At 37.2% G+C, this 23,015-nt stretch overlaps 1 protein-coding gene across 2 annotated transcripts in view; it reads left to right on the top strand.

Annotated features, from left to right (window-relative positions):
* Nucleotides 1-706: 706 nt before the first annotated feature.
* LOC127632656 (cell division control protein 42 homolog) overlaps nt 707-23,015 on the top strand; it is a 59,899-nt gene continuing 37,590 nt past the window's right edge. For both annotated transcript variants that reach the window (XM_052111366.1, XM_052111367.1), the window contains exon 1: nt 707-780. The gene's annotated coding sequence lies outside the window, so the exon portion shown is untranslated. The remainder of the gene's footprint in view (nt 781-23,015) is intronic.

Below are 23,015 nucleotides of genomic sequence, written 5' to 3'. Positions count from 1 at the left end.
TCTTCAGTAATTAAAATACTTTCAGAATATAACTGTTTTCTAATACCAATGATTTAAACTGTAGTGGAATACAGTTACTAATATTTTGTATTTTAAATACATAATCCATTTACATGTATTCCGTTACTCCCCAACCCTGTATGTATATATATAGTACTGTGCAAATGTTTTAGGCAAATGTGAAAAATGTTGCATAGTGAGGATGTCTTCAAAAATAATGACATATATAGTCTTAATTTATCACTTAATGTCATACAAAGTCCAGTACATGAACATACACATCAAAAAGTGAAGTCAGTATTTTCCGTCACCACCTTTAAAACAGCACCAATTCTCCTAGGTACACCTGGATTTTATTGGTTGTTGGCAGATAGGATTTTCCCAGATTCTTGGAGAATTTGCAACAGTTTTACTATCTATTTAGGCTGTCTCAATTGCTTCTATCTCTATATGTAATCTCAGACAGACACGATGTTCAGTGTGGGGCTTTGTAGGGGTCATGCCATCTGTTGCAGGGCTCTATGTTCTTCTATTATTATCTTTTCTATTTACAAAAGTAATCTAATATTTATATTTCCTATTGACACACTAAAGCTGAATATATAAATAACCATCTTAAGACAAATGCTAAGACAAATAATATAATATTATTTACTATATATATATAGTTTTTTTTAGTGTAGAGTGACGCAGAGCGCTGCTCGCCCCTGCTTATTAGTGCTGGAAACCCCGAGCGCGCAGACCTGCCAACGCCCGGCGCAGAGACGCAGTAAGGACACGGTGAGTGCCAATGACGCTGAAAATATTAACCATATTTGGCTTCCTATAACCAATATCGTTGCTTGAACTTGTAATATATCGAGTTATGAATGTGTATGGTATGAACTGAGACATTCTGGATCGGTATTTTATGAATACAACATGTTAAATGGCACCATAGGGCAGTTAGCACAGGCGGCTAGCTCAGGCTGAGGAGAACCGGTCAGAATTTTACCTCAGACACTTCTACAGCAATAATCATATTATGTATAAACCATGTATTGTCTATGTATCAATTGGTCTAAAGGATATTTGCTTTAAATATAAAGCATTTTCTGTCTTTGAATTTGTCATCCGTTGCTGGCAGTCGACAGGGAACGGCAGATAACGGTTAGTCTGTTCCATATTGTCATTTTATCGTTATTTGTGATAATTATAATGTTATTTGTCTGGCTGTTGTAAGTTGAATATGCACGAATGTGCAGAGATTTTTGGTAAGTTGAACTGGTGTGGTTTGATGGCCTGCAGTTATACAGCATCACTGTGAGTAGAGATATGTTGAATTAATGTATTTTTATTTGATATTTTGACATTGAATCGGTGTTTGTGTGTAGTTATCTTGGAAGAAATTATTGAATTTTATTGTTGATCTCAGGAACGTTTCGTAAACTTAACAGCCACTCAGTCCCGTACCTTCCCCCAATATTATAAAGTGTATCATTTCTTCGATATGTGCACATGTAAACTGTGTGTGTGTGTGTGTGTGTGTGTGTGTGTGTGTAATATATATATATATATATATATATCATATATTAATTACACAGACACACTGATGGCCAAAAGCTTGGAATAATGTACAGATTTTGCTCTTATGTAAAGAAATTGGTACTTTTATTCATTAAAGTGGCATTCAACTAATATCGCAATGTATAGTCCGGACATTAATAACTTGGATAAATTACTAGTTAAACTACTTCAGAGTTCTCATCCTCCTTGCACAGCTTTTCAGATCATTGGCATTGTAGCTGTCAGTTTGTCCAGATACTCCGGTGACATTTCACCCCACGCCTCCTTGTCGGGCACTTCTCACGCACCTTACAGTCTAGCTGATCCCACAAAAGCTCAATGGGGTTAAGATCATAACACACTCTTCCAATTATCTGTTGTCCAACGTCTGTGTTCTTTGCCCACTCAGACATTTTCTTTTTGTTTTTCCTGCTTCACAAGTGTCTTTTTCTTTGCAATACTTCCCATAAGGCCTGCACCCCTGATTCTTCTCTTTACTATAGTAAAGAGACTTTACTGTTGTTGAGCAGGTGCAATTCAATGAAGCTGTCAGCTGAGGACATGTGATGTGTCTATTTCTCAAACTACAGAAAAATTTATCTGTGCCACTCAAATGAATTAAATAAAATGGGTAGAGTTGTCAGCAGAACTTAAGAATGGCACATTTTTCTTGCATCATTATGTGTATTGCAACAAGTTGCCACTGTCTATTTTCTGGTCATTGAGGAAATGCCTTTTCCTGCCACAAATTATTGTTTTAACTATCACAGGAAGAAGGCTGGACTTGAACGAAAATTTCATAGAATGGACCAATCCAGCATTGAACCAATTTTCCCTTATAACATCAGCACTGTTAGCTAATAGTTGAGTGTGCAAATTGTGCTGTGAGTTTTGTTCACTTTATTTCCACAGAGCAGTTCGCGGTTAACATGCATTGTGGATGCAACTCTGCAGGTTCAGTAATATATACAGGGATCTTTGTATTAAAGAAACAAAGACGAATGTGCTTAAATAATAAATGACACGCTCACCTTGAACCTAAAATGGAGTTCGATGTTTTCTTAGGCAGCATTAAATTTATTATCAAAATGCAATACAAACACATTCAATAAGAACACATATTTAGCAGCATTTGGGAACACAAGGGAATTTGTTAGGCTTTATTATTATGATTATTATCTTTACATTTAGAATTGTCTTTCCACCTGTTGTTGACGAATGCTTGCGTGATGGCAAATGGATTCGTTAGAGATGATAAATGTTTGAATTTGGGGAGGTGGTTATATAAGATTTTTTTGATCACTTTATTTTAATTGTTATTTATAATTTAAATTGGTATTTGAATTTAGAAATGTATTTGATGCTTTTCTTGTTTTTATAAATAAATTAAATTTTAAAAGAAAAATCAATAAAGCAAAAATATTCACCGCCCCTCAGCAGGGGCGTTGTAATCATATATCACAATATGTTTTAAGGAGATTATCGATAAAAATATTTTTTTACATATCGTCCAGCCCTAAAAAGTACATCAGTGAAATTGACTCAAATTGTGTAGGCTAGGGTTGCAGCGGTATACCGGTTTCACGGTATACCACGGTTTGAAAATTGACGGTTATCATACCATGTACATTTGCTTATCTATAGTATTGAGAAAAAAATGCAACCGGACGGAGAATCTTAAGCACGCACGCACAGCGGAGAAATGTCTGAGAGAAGCAAGGCGAGGGGGTCCGACATGAGTGTGTGTGTGTGTGTGTGTGTGAGTGAAAGCAGTGTTTCTCAACTGGTCTATTCTGACTGGGTCAAAGAGCAATGCCATGGTTCTCCCATTGAAGATATTTCGGCGGCCGCCCAAGTTGGGCTGGATCAAGCCATCCACATGGTTTAATGTGGCCCGCGGCTCATTTATCGTAAAAGCGTTTTTATTTTTCATTGGATATTTCAGTTAACTTGCATTGCGACCTAACGCCTCTCCACAAGTGTATAACATGCTTGGGGTTGCCAGATAAGAGACAAAACACCCCCAGTTTGAGATTTATACTTGCACAAATTGGAAAAATTCTGCCTAATGTTATACTTATTTTGTGCAATCTGGCAACCATGACCACTTAAAGCCCGATGTGGCCCCTTTACCAAAATAGTTTAAAATATTAATAATTACACATCACCTTTACAAATTTGTTTCAGGATTTTACTTGAGTAAAATAAACTGTTATATTTGACAATTTTATAGTTTCCTATGAAATAATCTAAAGTTAGAATCTATTAGACCTCATTTTATATCAACAGTGGCAGTTGAAGTTAAAGTTTAAATATGTGTTTCAGCTAGTATTTATTTTTCATAAATACATTAAATTTTTATTATTATTACTATTATTTAAGACTAGCACACTGACCTAACCATGGTAATGTTTCCTTCTGTGTAATATGTGTATAAATATGTAATATTAGGTAACAAACGGGATAATAATGGGCTCATATAAGTAAATATGCTCTTCAATTTTTAAAAGGGGAGAGACAATTCCTGTAGATTTTGTTGTTGACATCATCAACAAAAATAATGTCACTTGATGCATGTCCTTGTACTGGAAAACCATGAGCAAAACTATGCAACATAAAAGGAAATGCAACCCAGGATACATTAAATACAGGTTATGTTTAATCTATGGCAGGTCGACTCTTGATGCCAATGTAAAGTCTGTCCTGAAGCAAAACCAGTTGAGAAGCACTGAGTTAAAGGTACAGACAGGAGCAATCTGGCTCATGCACCCACAGTATATGTTAACTGTTAATAATCATAGGACATTACTTTAAAAAAGCTGATGTTATTTTTAATTTAGTAGTTCATTTAACATGTAAACTAACATGCTTTATTTATATAACATGTTATATTTACATGCTATTTTTTATCACGTTTATAATTCGATTTATTATTATAATTCTGTTAGCTTTCTTATTTTTTCTATTTATTTTATTTTCAAAATGGAGACTTTTTTACATACCTCAACAAAATAAATTGTTTCAAGTTTCAATTTGCTCAAAAATAATTAAATAAATAAAATAACCCTTCTGTTTTCACTGATAATAGTAGTTGTGTAATACCGTGATACTGTGAAACCATGATATTTTCTTAGACCGTTATCGTACCGTGAAAATCTCATACTGTTGCAACTAGGGTTGTGCCGATGGAAGATATCATCGTCTATCGTGATGGCTGACCAACATCACGATGTAGAGCCACCATCGTGATGCCGCGCCCCCTTTTGCGAGTCTTGCTAGTGTGACTCACTAATCCTAGTCTCTTCTATAGTTAACCTAAAAACTTTGCAGGGATTGCTCTGTAAATTAAATTGATAATATAACTAATGCATATATGCTATTTTAAATACTGTAGTATATGCCAGAGACGTGACGTGTTAGTCTGTGAAAATACCGTGTCAGGCAGGCTACACAAATATTGATCTTGACATTGTTAGCTTCTTGTCTTTTTTTTTACATGTCTTACACTGTACATTTAGATTAAAATACTTTGTTGTAGGCTACAAGAAAATAGCCTTTATTAATTAATTATTAGTAGTTAGTGTCTCAGAAAATTTTGCTCATTGTCACGTACTCTTGTATACACTGAAGCAGCAGTTTAAGATAAACCCAGACCAGCGAACGTCAAATAACTTTTGTCTGGTTAATACTTTTAAAGAAAAATTTCCTTGGCCATAAATCCATAATGTCAAATCAAATGAAAGAAACAAGGTGAATATGAATAACACACATTTATTAAAAGATAGAAGAACAAGAAAACGGGAACAACACTCAGACCGAAACTCGGCATTAACATTTCACTTATAATTAGCAGCACAATTAACTTCAGCACAGGCTACAAAATAAATTATGTTATTGAAATATTGTAAAGTGGTCATATGAACTACACAAATGGACGTTTAAAAAATAATATGCAAAATTGAATAGCTCCGCAACGGATGGCGAAAAATGCGTAAAGAAGTCTAATATCTTTCAGCATAGACCATGTTTAAATTTCGATGTTTCTGGCCAGAAATACCAACATATTCACTTTATCTGGTTTTAATAAGCTGCGGATTGGAGTAACTACACTACCCGCTGTGCTGAAGACCCGCTCTGATGGAGTACTGGTAGCACATATGCGCAGATATTTCCGTGCTAATCTTGCCATGAACGGAAACCTTTTGTCGTTCGTTTTCCACCAAGTCAGCGGGTCCTCTTCCCCATCAATGGCCATTTCCTGCAGATACATGGTCATTTGTGCCTCGACCTTTTGCTCATCAGTGAGTAAAATAACGAAATTATAGTTTTTAAGTGGAAAATAGTATTTATGTAAAGAGATATATTAAAATAAAAAGTGCACAACTCTTCTTAAGTGAAAGCTAAAAACAAAAATGCTTTGTGTCGTGCAACCTACTGATAAAGCGCCGACGAGTCATTAGTTGGGTTAGTAAAATAACAAAATTATAATTTTTCATATCATTTTTGAAAATTATATGAAATTATATAACCCCCACCCCCTTACCCCACCGACGATATCATCGTCCATCGCAATGTTTTACTGTCAACATCGTCAACTGCCAATTTAGGGGACATCGCCCAACCCTAGTTCCAACTCTATACTAAACCATAATAATGAGTCTTTAAAATATATATTTTACAAGCGCACGCACAAAATGATATGCAGTGACACTGGTAAAAGCTGCAATGATCCTGAATGTGTCAGAAAAACCAGCAAGGAGACTGTCTGAACATTTTGTTAATTTATAGAGAGAAATACACATTAGGGTTGTGTCGATAGATGATGATCTCGGGGATCGACAATGGTCAGAGTGATCGCCAATAGCTGATGCCTTTGACCATGTCAAGACGATATTTGGCTCGTATTCCCATGTTTTAAATTATTCTTATTCGGCTATTATTACCAAATTAATACTACAAATAATATGCCCACAGACATGCGCTTGAAGAAACACTTTATTATATCTTTGTTTCTATCTTCCGATGTTTTTTGTTGTTGTTGCAAGAACAGTATCGTCTATGAGTGCTGCAAATGACCTCGGATAGAGGTGTGAATCTTCACTGGCCTCACGAGTCGATTACAATTCAAAGGGTAATGATTAGATTATAAAACTATTCTCAACGCATCACGATGCATCTTTTCCTTCAATATCTTTTTTTTTTTTTTGACAGCTGTTGTAAAAATCAGAATGAGTCACATGAGTGATGTTGTAGTGGTCTAAAGCACATAACTGGTAATCAGTATTATCGAATCGCTGGTTCGATCCCCACAGTCACCACCATTGTGTCCTTGAGCAAGGCACTTAACTCCAGGTTGCTTTTGGGGGGGGGATTGTCCCTGTAATAAGTGCACTGTAAGTCGCTTTGGATAAAAGTGTCTGCCAAATGCATAAATGTAAATTACATATACTGGCCTTTTACATTGATTATGAGCTGTGAACAAAACATGGAACATCCACAAGATTAAATAAATGGTTCTGTAGTTTAAAAGAGTATCTCAGTTTTTCAGTTTCTTTCTTTAGAACCTTTTATGGAAAAAAAAAAAAAAATGTCTCCATCAAAACAAACTGAATACTATTACTTCAAGTGATTGATATTATTATTTTTGTTTAAGCATTGTAAATCATTTAATATATATGGGAGAATGAAAAAAATAATTAAATGAAAACATCACCAACATCACCGCTGCCTCATCATTATTTTCTTCTGTTTCCCCCGTTGTGTGCAAATCTGTGCAATTATGGGTGCGAGCTCGTCTTTCATGTTGTTTGTTGGCTTTTTATCACGAATAAACTCTACCGTTGCTATGTGCGAGGGTTTGTGAAAGAAGGTCAGGATTGAAGTTTCATTCTGGCTCAAACGGTCATGTGTTTGTGCACTTGATTTTAGTGTATGCACTTAACTCAGGTTTCTTCATTTGTCTTTGTCGCACACCACTGCTCTGCCGTGATTTAAACAGAACTCAGAATTGATTCTGATTCTTTTGAGAATTGATTCAGAATCGTTTGAGAAATTATTTTTTTCCAACAGCTCTAACCTCAGACATCTCAAGCTCAGGAGGTGCTTTGAGTTCAGTTTGCTTTATTTCCACAGAGCAGTTAATTGTGACCAACTCTGCAGCCTATAGCCTACATCTGTGATTAAAACATAAAATACAAAAACACGTTCACCTCGAACCATGATTTATATTTCATTGATTATTAATATCATTATAATTATTATTTTTACAATTATAATAATTTTTATGTCTTTATTTATAAAGTAATTTTCCACCATGATGTTAAGACAGATTCTTGCCTGAAAGGTGTGAGTGAGTGAAACAAAACTTTTTGTGAGAATTTTTTTTTTTTGAAATATTTATTTCAAAATTCAACTACTCGTGCACATCCCTATCAAATTTTCCTTGATCTTTTGACATAATATATCATTTTACTATAAACATACTGAAAGTTTGTAACCACCTCAATAGAGTAAGAGCGTTTATTTAAACCAGGCTTCAGAAATGGGCCGTTTTGAATTTGGGGAACTTGTGATGTCACAAGGACCAAATGCATCTGCATTTCACTGCCTCTACAGCAGGGGTGTCAAACTCTGTTCCTAGATGGCCACAGTCCAGCAGAGTTTAGTTCCAACCCTAAATAAACAACTGAAGCAAGGTCTTCGTGAGTTCTTGAAGATTACAATGAGGCATTTTGGAGCAGGGCTGGACCTAAACTCTGGATGGCTTCGGCCCTCCAGCAAGACATCACTGCCTATGTTTCATCATTGCACCCTTGGCCCTGCTCATTGGTGCTCTCTGCTCAGTTACACAGGTGGAAGGGAGAGACGTGGGCCTGTCATGGGAGATTCATCTACACCAGCGTTTCTCAACGGGGGCGTTTGGACAGTGTTGGGGGCGGTGTGAACGAGGCAGCAGAGAGGGGGGCGCTCAGGCACAAATGGGGGGCGTTACTCAGAGGTACTCAACAGGCGGCCTGCGCAAAAATCTTTTCAGCTCTTCTCCTTAGCCCATGTCTTCGTCTTGCTCGGATTACTGCTGCCACTTCACCAGGAGGATATGCCAGGAGAGCCGCTTCCTAAGTTACACATGCTTTTAAGAGGCGGAGAATTTTCAGCGCAAAATAGAGGCGCGCTTTCACCGGCTTTTTCTGTACATAACGCGGAATACATAATTAGGCGCATAATTAGTGCTCAGGGCTCACACTAATGACCATAATTAATTTTAAAAAAGTGGCTGTTTTTGACGTCGTTTTTTCTTCGGTTCAGTTCAGGTGGCCGAGCTGTTGTCATCTTTGTTCGTCATTTGAAATCAAATGACCGTTTGTAGGCTATTCAAATTTGAAGCCTAGTATATATTGCCTAATTGAGTGCACAAACGACCACTGCTTTTTCATTGGCCATTTAGGTTAGTTACGTTATTGTTCACGTGATTGGTTCATCTTAAAAAAATTTGTGTGTGAGCCTGAATTTGTGTGAATTTCTAAATACATTTGCAATACCTTTCAAACAGTCCATGTGTTTTTGCATTTTTTTCCAAACACAATATTACTCAACTTGAGGCTTTTACATTTAAATGCAATAAGAAACTCAGGCTTCAGGTATCAGTGTTGCAATTGTTTGGCTGTAATAGTATTGTTTTTTTTTTTTTTGGGCGTTAAGAGGATCATGAAGAGGTCAGGGGGGCGTTTGTTCAAAACCACTGATCTACACCAAAAGAGACTTGCACAGGACCTATCACAGGACTTCTCCTTTGTATGTGCCTATCTGGATTTAAATGTTTTTCTACACTAGATGAACAGCTTTGACCAATATCATTCATCTTGCGCCACTTTTAAAAGACACAATGTTAAGTTATAACTCTAAAAAGGAGACCTCCTTTCTGTTTTATTCAGCTGCACTGGTTCTTGCTGTTTTGAAGGTGTCCTGAACTGATTTTGCACCGATCTGTGCTATATTTAATGGTTAGTCTTTTGTAAACATGCACTATATGGACGTCTTTGATCGTTTTGATGTGTTTTCGGCCATGTACGTCACGTTTTAAGAGCGGTACAAGCGTAAAATTTATAGTCTCGTTCTGCTGCCACTGAATGGGAGAAACGCATGCAGTCCTGTGTCATCAAACACAGTAGTTGTGAGATGTGAGGACCAGCATCTCTGCTTTGGACTGTTGAAGCACCCAGCATTTTGGCTGATATCAGCGTGGATTGCTTCTGATCCAGTTAATACATGATTAAAGTTTGCAAAGGAACTGTAATTGAATGAGCATTATGAAAGATGGGGCAGTTAAATACTCTATTGGACCCGACGTCCAAACACAGAGCAACTAGTGCGAGGGATACACACTTCTCTTTTTTTTGGCATGTGCCAAAAATAAAGGTTTTTCAAATTTACAAATCGCCCTTAACAAATGTAATTATGATTTTCTATAGTAACAGTAACTGGTATTTTTACAAAAAAGTTAGTTAGTTAAAAAATTCTAATCTTTTAGGTGGTATCTGTTCAACTTTATTTATTCATTTTGCAACTGTGTTGCAATAATGTTTATAAATGTGTTTAGGCTACTAATTAATTTTTTTGAAAGACAAACTACGTGACTTAACCAAAGAAATATGTAGTCATTCACGGTCTTACTTATGCTTACGGCTTTGCACTGTAAAAAAACAAAACGGGCAAGATCCATTGACGTGGACAGACCTTAGCAGGGAAGGATGAAAAAGGCATATGTAAAAAAAAATGTATAAGTAGTAATTATATATACCGGCACGGTGGTTAGCACTGCCGCCTCACTTCAAGAAGATACAAGATTCGAGTCCTGGCTCAACTGGGCCTTTCTGTGTGGAGTTTGCATGCTCTCTCCCGGTGTTCACACTGGTTTCCTTCAGGTGCTCCGGTTTCCCCCACAAGTCCAAAAAACATGCAGGTTAAGTGAGTTGGAGACTCTAAATTGCCCCGTAGGTGAAATCTGCATACACTGCAGTTTGCCGATGTCGGAAATGTGGTAGCAATCGAGTAGTATTCTTTTGATGAACTTGCATCATGTGGAGTTGACTTTTTATCTGACCTTACTCATCTGAGGTAACAGCACTTCGATGTTTCGATGTGATTAGGGCATTGGGAGGATCACTTGCGATTGGAATCTGCCCCTTATCTGCTCGCTCTTATAGGCACCTCTGCTTCATTTTAATTAACACTCACGTAATTTACTGTCAAACTCAAAGCAAATCGAAGTAATCCGGCCTTTACACCAGTATTCCAACCAGAATGTTCTTATCTGTATGAAGCTAGACCTAAGGTGATCAAACCTTTTGGAATGTGGATTAAACCATACTTGGAGAATTTGAACATCAAACTGGACCACATAGACCTTATAATTTTTTGCCTTTTCCCCCCTGGACCTTGAAAAAAAAAAAAAAAAAAAAGTATTATTATGGCTTTGGCACAACTAAAAAAAGGCAGAAACACTTCCCAACGTCTATCAACAGGAATTCTTGGAACTGAAATGTAGTTTCCCACTCCATAGTACATTATACACGGATGGATCCAAAATGGATAACTGTGTATCAGCTGCATTAGTGATTGGAGATCAACAATATGGCATACGTATTGCAGAACAGGCCTGAGCACCGCTACTGGCACTGGAAAACTTTGAGCAAACTTTTTAATCAATTCAGACTCCGTCTTGCCTTCAAGCACTTGAGTCCATGGAGACGATCATCCCATAATCATAAATATTTTGACTAAAATACATCGATTACAGAAGATGGATTTCAACATTATCCTTTGTTGGGTGCCTGGACATATTGGTCTGGCAGGAAATGAAAAAGCAGATATGGCTGCAAAAGAGGCATTAAACTGGGAGATCTCGGAATGTCTGATACCACCCTCTGACCTCAGGCCATTAATAAACTTGTATATCACCAATAAGTGGCAATCAGAATGGAATGAGTGCAACAGCAATACATTATATGAAATAATCCCCAGGATCCAAAGAATTACTCTCAAACCTTTAAATCTAGACATGACCAAATAGTGTCTACCAGACGGTTTTACTGACTGGTGAAGATCCTAACTTAATGTATACCTTGCCAAATCCCTATGACCATCACACTGAACTGTAAAACGTTTGGAACTATCAGACAATGCTTTTGTTCAAAGAATTGTTTAATAGATATTTTCAGGTATCATCTGAACATGTTTTACCATTTTTATCTTGTATAAATTGTAAGTGTCTTTTAAAGAGCAACATGCAGGTTGAATTTATAACTGAATTAATACTTTATATTGTCTGCAGAGGTCTTTTAAAAACACATATGTAGAAATTACTAATGAAATCTCATTTGATGTAGAGATTTTGATGAAAATGTGCTAGGCTCTGGAATACGCCTTTCCCGCTATCAACGCGTCATATGACGTAGGGCGAGGCAAACAAAAGAGCTCATGGTCAGCTCTCATTGTGGGTGTTGATGTAGTTAGAGCAGTACAGAAAGTTTTAGAGAAGCCATAATGGTAAATTGTGTTTGTGCTGGTTGCACGAATTCCAGCCTGTCAGGACATCGTGTCCATCATTTTCCTTCTAGAAAAACAAGGCTTTTCGGTCTTGAGTGCGTTTTGTGCAGGTGAAGAGAGCAGACTTCACTGCCGCATCTGTTACCACACACTCGGTCGTTTGTGGTGCAAATTTCACTCCGGAGAATTATCGACCTGGAGATTTGTTGGAGTCTCGGATGGGATTTCGGAGTAAGGACCACGTGAGGCTGATTACTGATGCTGTTCCCTCGGTGCACTCGATGGAATCAAGTCCACCGTCAAAGTGTACACCGGATTTTGGCGCGGGCTGGACTGGAGGACAAAATGCTAACGTTAGCAGACATTCTGTGCAACGAAAACGAGGACTTAGCAGAGTAAGTCTTACTTTTAATTATTTTAACTCTTAATTTGCTCATAATTATAGGCCTGTGGGCCATCATAGGCATGTTCGTCCACACCGGAGAACTCGGTTTCTTCATTCGCATTCAGTGTAACCTGAGCTTGAACTTGACCAGACTCCCTTGCCCATCGTCACTTCCGGTTAATGCTTTATAGACGCGGAAGTTATTTTATCACAATTTATCTCAAAATATCGTTAATGGCTAAATATATATTACTCCAGTTCAGAAAATCTAGTTGTTTTATCATCAACATACACTATGCTATATAGGGGTGTCCAACCTGCATGTTGCTCTTTAATATCGTAAATATTTAGTGTTGAACATTTGTTTGCCATGTGAATAGTCTGGTTGCTGACATGGCATTACAACTAAATGAATAAAATCCCATAATTTACAAAGAAATCTCATAACACATTATTACTGTTATTGTTAGAGTATTATGATCTTTTAATTTTGTTTTTATTTAACTAATTTAATTTTGAAAATTCCTTCCCTTTTTCTGGACAACCAAAAGGGCACCTTTTAGATTTGTGAACAAAAGGGGCAGGCGCACTTGCTCTGCCAAAATTTTCACTGGCTCCAACACAAAAATGAAAAATAGTTGTTTTTGCCATCATGGCTTTAAAAAAATGTGTCTAAAATTTTAATATAAGTGATCAGTCATGCTGATTTAAATGTTTCAACAAGGAAACAATATTTAACTGGCTAACAAAGATGAGTTTTTGTAAAAAAAAAAAAAACTGACAATTTTGTTTAGGAGCACTCGTGTCCCAAAGTAAAAAATTGTAGGGGCACAGTCACAGTAAATAATAAAGAAAATGAAAGAATTACTACAGAACTCTAATAGAACTCATATTTAGAAAATACTTAGGCCTACTTGATAAATGACAAAGCACATTTGACACCTTCACTGGTAATAAACTTCAAGATTATACTATTTGCTACATACTTGCCATGACGAGACGGCAGAAGTGGCTGATCACCTTATTAATTTTAATGCATTTAAATATGAATACAGGGAAATACATATGACATCTCATAGTTTTTATATATTTTAACTTATGATGTTAAAGATTATATAAAACACAATGATTGTTGATATTATTAATGAAATAAATTGCAGCTATGATTTAGCTAATGGTGAATTCCATCATTACGTGACATTTGCAGTTAAAACTTAATGTAACATCACATATAAAGTTCTCATGACTAGTATGTCAAACCATTTGAATGAATAATCATAGACACCTGCAGATAGAATCCAGACATGAGAACCTCTGCAGTCAAAAGTTGTCCACTTTAGATCGGGAAATGAACCTGCGTCACAGACTTCACTAAAATGGACATGAGATTTTGGGAGACCACACACTTTGTAAAAACACTTTGTATATACACACACATAAGTATATATGTTCATGTTAGACACGCTCCAATACAGAGCAGTACAAAACTACTTATGCACATTCTGGGCCGAGAATGACACGCTTAACCTAAGCGCTTGGACTCACAGCTCCACATTCAAAAATGGATAGCTGTTAAAATTACACAGATATGATTGTTTTACTACAAACTTTGAGACTGTATATTATATTTGACTCTCCAGTGCTGAAACAGGGCTAAAATAGTAATCACTTTTCTTTGCATTTATATGCATTATATTATAGTAACTAAATGTTTGATATAGATTTATTATATTTATGTTCCTTCCTTTTCATTTTGTTGGATGTTGGCAATATTAGTTCCACTTTCACTTGTTTCCGCTGGTAGTGTAATAAGGGCGACACGCTCTCTCGTGAGGTAAACAAATGACAGGAGAACGAAGAGATGTTTCTGGACTCTACAGGTGTTACTGTTAATGCTGTTTGCTCAGCAATCATTTAATAAAGATGTTTGAATTATATCCAATCTTGTATTCTGTGTTATTATGATACCTGTGCCTTGTGGAGACAGAGGTGCTGCTACCGCAGATAATAATAAAAAACGTTTCACGCAGGATGCACCAGATTACCGCAATTTCCGGACTATAAGCCGCAACTTTTTTCCCACGCTTTGAACCTCGCGGCTTATACAATGACGCGGCTAATATATGGATTTTTCCCGCTTTCAAATTTTATATATAAAAAAAAAAAAAAAACATTCTGTGACGTGCTCAGTTTTTTGACGGCGTGAAGCTTTCATTAGACCAATGAAATTGCCGAACGGGTTAAGGTCAAAACAACTTTTTTTGTTTACTGTTTAGATTAAATCGATTGCGCTCAAACTTCCCATCATTCTGATTATGGTAGTAATTTTGTCACCCTCACCATGGCAAAGACATGGAGAAACGCATATGATGCTGCTTTCAAGTTGAAAGCGATTGATCTGGCTGTTGGAAAAGGAAATAGAGCTGCTGTACGGGAGCTTGGTCTTAATGAGTCGATGATAAGACGTTGGAAACAGCAGCGTGAGGAATTGACTCAGTGCAAAAAGACAACTAAATCTGAGGCTATTCAACTCCAACACCGAAGGAGATGACTTCAGTGGTTTCAGTGCACAGGACGAGGAAGATAGTGACCAATGACTTTCTTGGTAGGCTACTGTTTACTGCAAATGTTTTATTACAAGCCGTGTGTGGCAGCGGGGGCGTGGTCAAGCGCCCGTCCGGGAGAGAAAAGCTGTAAGGGCGCTTACACCTGCGCAAAATTATGTCTAACACCGGTGTCTAATTTCAAGTGCCCTGCTTCATGTGTCCTTCTTGGGAAAACTGTCACACGGGCACCAGTGTGACCGTTTTCAGCAGGGCAATTGACGTTCCAGGTAAGGCTTTTAATGGCCACAGCAATGTTTACAATCAATTTTATAAAGTTTCTCAATTCTTCTATGCGCCAACACTAGACTGACGTGTGTCACTCTCTCAGCTCTGTGGCTGCTGCCTTTTTATGCCGCTCTCCCCATGCTTACTGAAATTAGACACCGGTGTTACACATAATTTAGCTCAGGTGTAAGCGCCCTTACCGCTTTTCTCTCCCGGACGGGCGCTTGACAACGCCCCCGCTGCCATACCGTGTTTCGTTAAAGCCTATTTGTTTTTGTTACAAGCCGTGTTTCGTTAAAGCCTATTTATTTTTGTTACAAGCCGTGTTTCGTTAAAGCCTATTCATTTTTGTTACAAGCCGTGTTTCGTTAAAGCCTGAGTAAAGTTCATTTGTTTCAATGTACCAGTAGGCACCTGCGGCTTATAGACAGATGCAGCTTATTTATGTTCAAAATAATATTTTATTTAAAAATCAGTGGGTGCGGCTTATATTCAGGTGCGCTCAATAGTCCGGAAATTACGGTAGTGTAAATAAAGCGTTTAGCGCATGTAAGCAAACGGAACTGAACTCAGAGCACTTCTGTTACTCTAAGCACGAGAGTGAGTTGTGGAGCACAGAACCGCTCTGAAAACACTGTAACAATGCTCTAACTTAATATAGACTGGACAGAGCAGTGCAAATAAACTTTGAAGGGAGCAGACTATTTATTTAATTTAAGTCGCAGCCCTTTGCAATTTAATAGTCGCATAAGGTCATATCGCAGTTTCGATTTTATTTCGAGTCGTTGTGCAGCCCTATCTAGAACATTGTCTAGCATTCATTTAATGTTTTATTGTAGTTTACCTTGCTGAATCATTACAGATTAACATTATGACATTTACTGTGCAGGCAAGATCACGTTAGCTAAAATTACACAGATCAATCCTTATGTCACTGTATTTCACGTGCTTTGCAGTTTTGTAAGCTTACCTGTTCAATAAGACGAATGCCAATTCAGGGTCAGTTTTAAACCCCAGAACCGAACGAAGGTCCCTCCAGGAATCAAATGCCCTGCCGATGTTCACTCTAGTTTTCGTTCAATCACGTTCCCACTTAGCCAGACGGGATTCAGTAGATACATGTTTTTTTTGGTTTGTGTAGGAGTCGGTGTTGTGCTGGGAACCGGCTGTTTGCTGGATTCCATCTCCAAAGATAACATTGCATAGTGTTGCACTTTGTTGTCGCTGTTGAATAGCGGAAGAGAAGCTACTGTCTGAGGCAAGGCTTTTGGGAGCACGCATAAATGCCACATCCTGTGGATTGTAGGATCAGTCTACAGGCTTTAATAGGCGACCTAGGAAGTCCGGGAAGGGCAAATTTTTTGTTCAAATTGCACTCCAAATGAAACGAAAAAGCAATTAAAATAATGAAGTGATAAAATAATTATATATATATATATATATCTGTCTAAACATGCAGGTGGAAAATTACTTGGAAGCCATAAAAATGATTATAAATGTAAAAATAATAGTAATGATGATAATCACTGAAATATAAATCATGGTTCGAGGTGAACGTGTATTATTTGATGTTTTAATCACAGATGCAGGCTATGGGCTGCAGAGTTGGTCACAATGAACTGCTCCGTGGAAATAAAGTGAACTGAACTCAAAGTACCTCCTGAGATTGAGATATCTGAGGTCATTTGCAGCACTCATAAATTATACTGTTCTTGCAAAAAACAATTAAATTCAGAAGACTAAAACAAAGAAAGATTAAGAACCTTTACATACGCTTGTTCCACGAGATTGCACGTCTCTATACAAACAGCGCGTTATACACTCACCTAAAGGATTATTAGGAACACCATACTAATACTGTGTTTGACCCCCTTTCGCCTTCAGAACTGCCTTAATTCTATGTGGCATTGATTCAACAAGGTGCTGAAAGCATTCTTTAGAAATGTTGGCCCGTATTGATAGGATAGCATCTTGCAGTTGATGGAGATTTGTGGGATGCACATCCAGGGCACGAAGCTCCCGTTCCACCACATCCCAAAGATGCTCTATTGGGTTGAGATCTGGTGACTGTGGGGGCCATTTTAGTACAGTGAACTCATTGTCATGTTCAAGAAACCAATTTGAAATGATTCGAGCTTTGTGACATGGTGCATTATCCTGCTGGAAGTAGCCATCAGAGGATGGGTACATGGTGGCCATAAAGGGATGGACATGGTCAAGCATTGATGAAACAATGCTCAGGTAGGCCGTGGCATTTAAACGATGCCCAATTGGCACTAAGGGGCCTAAAGTGTGCCAAGAAAACATCCCCCACACCATTACACCACCACCACCAGCCTGCACAGTGGTAACAAGGCATGATGGATCCATGTTCTCATTCTGTTTACGCCAAATTCTGACTCTACCATCTGAATGTCTCAGCAGAAATCGAGACTCATCAGACCAGGCAACATTTTTCCAGTCTTCAACTGTCCAATTTTGCCTCTTTTTCCTATTTGTAGTGGAGATGAGTGGTACCCGTTGGGGTCTTCTGCTGTTGTAGCCCATCCGCCTCAAGGTTGTGCGTGTTGTGGCTTCACAAATGCTTTGCTGCATACCTCGGTTGTAACGAGTGGTTATTTCAGGCAAAGTTGCTCTTCTATCAGCTTGAATCAGTCGGCCCATTCTCCTCTGACCTCTAGCATCAACAAGGCATTTTCGCCCACAGGACTGCCGCATACTGGATGTTTTTCCCTTTTCATGCCATTCTTTGTAAACTCTAGAAATGGTTGTGCGTGAAAATCCCAGTAACTGAGCAGATTGTGAAATACTCAGACCGGCCCATCTGGCACCAACAACCATGCCACGGTCAAAATTGCTTAAATCACCTTTCTTTCCCATTCTGACATTCAGTTTGGAGTTCAGGAGATTGTCTTGACCAGGACCACACCCCTGAATGCATTGAAGCAACTGCCATGTGATTGGTTGATTAGATAATTGCATTAATGAGAAATTGAACGGGTGTTCCTAATAATCCTTTAGGTTTGTGTACATGCGCATTGGCGGCTTTTCTGTCATCTGTTCTTAATAGTATAAAACGTGTGTTTCTTTAAGCACGTGTCTGTGCTTCTACGGGCAAACTATTTGTCATTAATTTGATAATGTTAATAGCCTAATAATATTAATAATTTAATACATTAATGGGAAATGAGCCAAATATCATCTTGACCTCGTCAAAGGCATTCGCTATTGCCGATCACTCTAACAAACATCGATACTGAGATCATTGTCTTTCAGCGCAACCCTAATGTGCATTTCTCTCTATAAATTTACAAAATGTTCAGACAGTCTCCTTTCTGGGTTTTCCGACACATTAAGAACCATTACCACTTTTGCGCTGTGGCTCGCTTGGTGCGTGAGCTTTTATTTTGAAGGCTCATTATTATGGTTTAGCATTTCTCTGTAATGTAGAACAGTGTTAGCAATGTTACTTATTCTTTCTCAGCCCTGGAACTCAAACCATTTTCTATACACCCCCAAAAATATATAAATATTTAAGTAATTAAATTAATATCATAAATGGTAGGAAAATCTTTGGTCAGGGGCAGCCCTATGAACTAAACAACTCATAATAGAATGTTCTGTATTAACATGTGATAACAGATGAGAATCAATGTTATTGGAGTTGACACTCTTCATCTAGCTTGCTGGTCAGCCCGTTTAGTCAAGTGCATAAAGGTTAACAAGCAACAACGGAGGTGAAAGGTTTAACGCTAGCAAAGTTTACTGGAAAAGTAAACATATTTTGTAGAGTTTCCTAGTAATGTTTTCCTATTAATGCAACTGTTAGATTGTTGGGAATGTTAATATAATGATGGAAATGCTACAGTGCATTTAGAAAAATCGAAACAATTTGGATTATAGATTATCTAGAAATTTTCACATTATTTAAAAATGCTCCCGATAACAATATTGAGCATGTTAATTATCATGGTGTATCTTATTATTGAATAAGGGCAAATGGCGAATGTGTACTGTGTAGATGGAGACACTAACAATTAGTTTAGCTTCGATCGTTTAGCTTTTTATTTGTAATCTATTTATTGTATATTTTTAAATATGGAGTTTAATTATTTTTAGAAGACAACATACTATGGTATAGACAATTATAATCTATAAAATAAACGTAAGAATCAATCAATTGAGAGAGAAAAAACGACAGATGCTGGCTATTTCAGACAGCGTTAGCGAGTATGGCTAATAAATCCACCGCTTTAACTGATCTCTAACTACTAGTTAGATACTAGTTTTATCTGAAGCAAACGCAGTTAAAACACATTTAATGCTAATTAAATAAAAGGAAACAATCAACTTTACATACCTGAGATCCACCCGCATGCCTCTGCTCGGCCATGATGTTTGATCCGTGTCTTAAGCTAATGGCATAACTTCCAGGTAGGCATCACTGAGCCTGTTGTACATGCCCCAATCCCCTGACTCCACCCCCACGTCAAAACGGTGCCATAAAGTGAAACGCACAGAAAAGTGAAGCGCAAAGGCAAAATGGTATCATGAGCTCACACGTGATGGGAATGCAGATTAAAAGGAGCGTTGCAAAATAATTAGTAGGCATTGCAAAGAAAAAGATGTGTGGCAAAATCATTGCTGCCTAAAAATCTGTTGCAGAGATAAAAAAGGATAAAAGTTCTTTAGTTTCTTTTTCAACAGTCATTGATTTTTGCAATGAATTATGTCTTGGTTTTTGCTATATTTTATATTTTGCAATTCTTTATTTTTGTTTGCAAAACTTTCTTTTTTTCTCTCGATACTTTCTTTCTTTTGTGATACTTAATTTTTGTTTTAAAAAAATATTTTTTTTTGCTCAATACTTTTTTCTTTTGCAAAACTTTATTTTCTTTTGCAATACTTTATATTTTTGCAAATATATGTGGTGTGGAATTGATTCCATACATTTGTGGTTAATGTGGTTTTACTACAAATACCATGATTAAACTATGGTTACTTAAAACCACGATTTTTCATAAGTGTTTGTTCCAAATAAAACTGTATTCTTACATTGGATATGCTACTAGTATTTTTTCTGATCATTGCAAATATAGAACTGTACCAAAACCCATGACCCTAAAACTGTGATACAAACTGAACCCTAAAAATGTGATCAATTTCATCCCTAGTGTTTTGGCATTTACGAAAATGACTATCTGACTCTAGTATAACGAACCGTTCCCGGCCCGGGTTTTTCAGCACTGCTACCAGTACTCAAGTGTGCTGGTGGAGTGCCCTTAGTATTGTGATTCATGATTGGTCCCTTTCTCAGTCAGTCCATTCTTATTCTAATTTTCGCAGCACCACGATAGAAAAATAAACTGTCAACAAGTCCGGCACGGCACAGTTCTGCAAGGAGATATGTTCGGCCAGATGGTGTCTTATGATTTTCAGCAGAAGTAGGCTATATAAATATATTGCTAGTGGTGGAGATGCATTATAGCTTTTTGTGAGGAGAAAACTCACATTAAATGAAGAATTTTTTTTTTTTCTCAAAAAAAAAATGTGACTGTGTAATTTGTTATGGAACCTATGAAAATGTACAAGTACAAATCTGAACCACTGGCCTGAATAGGACAATGGAAAAACAAATCTTATTGTTGAGCCCTGGTTTTTCTGCAGCTAACATTAGAATGAGGTCACTTCAGCAGATTGCAGTGTGCGAGTGGAAGGAAACGGCAGGGATGGGCTCCCATCTCCTTGTCCTGACCATCTGTGTGTTTGAAGGCTCACAGTCTTCTTACTGCTGTAGAGCTCTGCAGAGGCTTAGGTGCTGCTCAGGCATAGTGCAAACAGCAGGAAATTTTTCTCTCACGTCTATTTCCCTACTTCCCCGAAGCACATAAAGGGAAAAGCGGATGGCGTGATGCATTTCTTTGCTACCTCTTTTTGTGCTTCACAGGCTTGGCTTCCAAGCTGTGTGGATAGTGGTTAGCATACTGTCCCCTCCTGTAAGTGAACGACTAAATGGATGAGGTTATTCCTGTGCCTAAAGCCGCAGTGACCCACAATCAGAACGGGAGGAGGCAACTGGTCCATTAGGGGAGGAACAAAGAGTTCTCTTGATGTTTTGAATGTAAAACATTCTTGTATATTAGACCTATTTGAAGTGGGCTGTTGAAGCTATGTGGTAAGGACCATGGAAGTCACGAGGAAAATTTGCACCCGGAAGCAGGAGTTCAAAAGCGGTTGTTTAACCCTCTGGGGTCTGAGGGTGTTTTGGGCCCTGGAGAAGTTTTGACATGCCTTGACATTTGTGCTTTTTTCAGTTGCTTAAAAACATATTAATGGCTAAAGTCTGATAACACTGTATTCAGCACAAACTGGTCTACAATAATATGTGAGCAACATGTGTGTATTTTTGAGAAAATAACGTTTATGCGTGGTTTTGAAAAAACAAAAATTGTAAGTAATTGAAATGAGGCCAAATAACACATAATAAACATTTGTCCACAAGACTTTTGAGAACTGGATCTTGTAGCCTAGCGTTTTTGCTACAAAATGATGTGAAAACCATCCTGATCACTCATTCATACAAAACAATATACTTATTTAACTTTTGTAAGACTATTTTAGTGTTAGAAAGGTCATATGTGAGGAGTCCTGAATGATCATGAATATTGACGAGTAATTCACACCCAAGGAGACAAAAGACCCCTCCCCTGGGCCTATCAATGAGGACTGTGACCGAAAGAGAATGAATGTGAGGATATTTAATGATCAGAATCAAGTTTCAAGTTAAAAGTAATCTGATTATACATATACTTTACATAAAGACTTTACTTAATTGTATACCTACACTACCATGTTAAAGAAGTCGCTTCTGCTCACCAAGACTGCATTTATTTGATCCAAAATACAGTAAAAACATTGTGTGAACTCATTTTACAATTTAAAAGAACAGTTTTCTATTTGAATAGATTGTAAAATGCAATTTGTGTGATAAAAGCTGAGCATAAATAACAGGGCCTGAAATTAATTTCTGAAAATAGTTTACTTTAAAAAGAAAAAAATGGCAGCAAAATTTCGTCTATAATTTTCAAAAGGTTGTTTTCTGAAAGTAAACTTATTGGACAAATAGTTCTAATAGTTTATAAACTGAAAACGTGCAGAGCATTCTGAAAATGTCATTCAGCAGACTTTTTTCATCTACAGACCAGGGTAAGGCTAATTTAAGTTTGTTTAACGAAAAAGCCTATATAGGTCTAAAAATATAATTTTTTATGTTTGTCAATTTTTTTAATTTAATGCTATATACTGATAGGCCCAGGGGAGGGGTCTTTTTCTCCTCAGGTTTGAATTACATCAGTATTCATTATAGTTCACATACCTTCTCACATATGACCTTTCTAACACTAAAAGTGTCTTACAAAATTTAAATTACTATTGTATTGTATGAATGAGTGACCAGGATGGTTTTCACATCCTTTTGTAGCAAAAACTCTAGGCTACAAGATCCAGTTTTAAAAAGTCTTATGGACAAATGTTGAGTGTGTTATATGGTCTTATTTCAATGACTTAACAATTTAGTTTTTTCAAAAACCACACACATTTAATTTTCTCAAATTCAAACATGTACATACATATTATTGTTGCCCAGTTTGTGTTGAATACAGTGTTATCATACATTAGCCATTAGTATGTTTTTAAGCAACTGAAAAAAG

The sequence above is a fragment of the Xyrauchen texanus genome, chromosome 39, assembly GCF_025860055.1.
Source record: "Xyrauchen texanus isolate HMW12.3.18 chromosome 39, RBS_HiC_50CHRs, whole genome shotgun sequence".
In the NCBI taxonomy this organism is placed as follows: domain Eukaryota; kingdom Metazoa; phylum Chordata; class Actinopteri; order Cypriniformes; family Catostomidae; genus Xyrauchen; species Xyrauchen texanus.
This window is presented reverse-complemented; position numbering and strand designations above follow the sequence as displayed.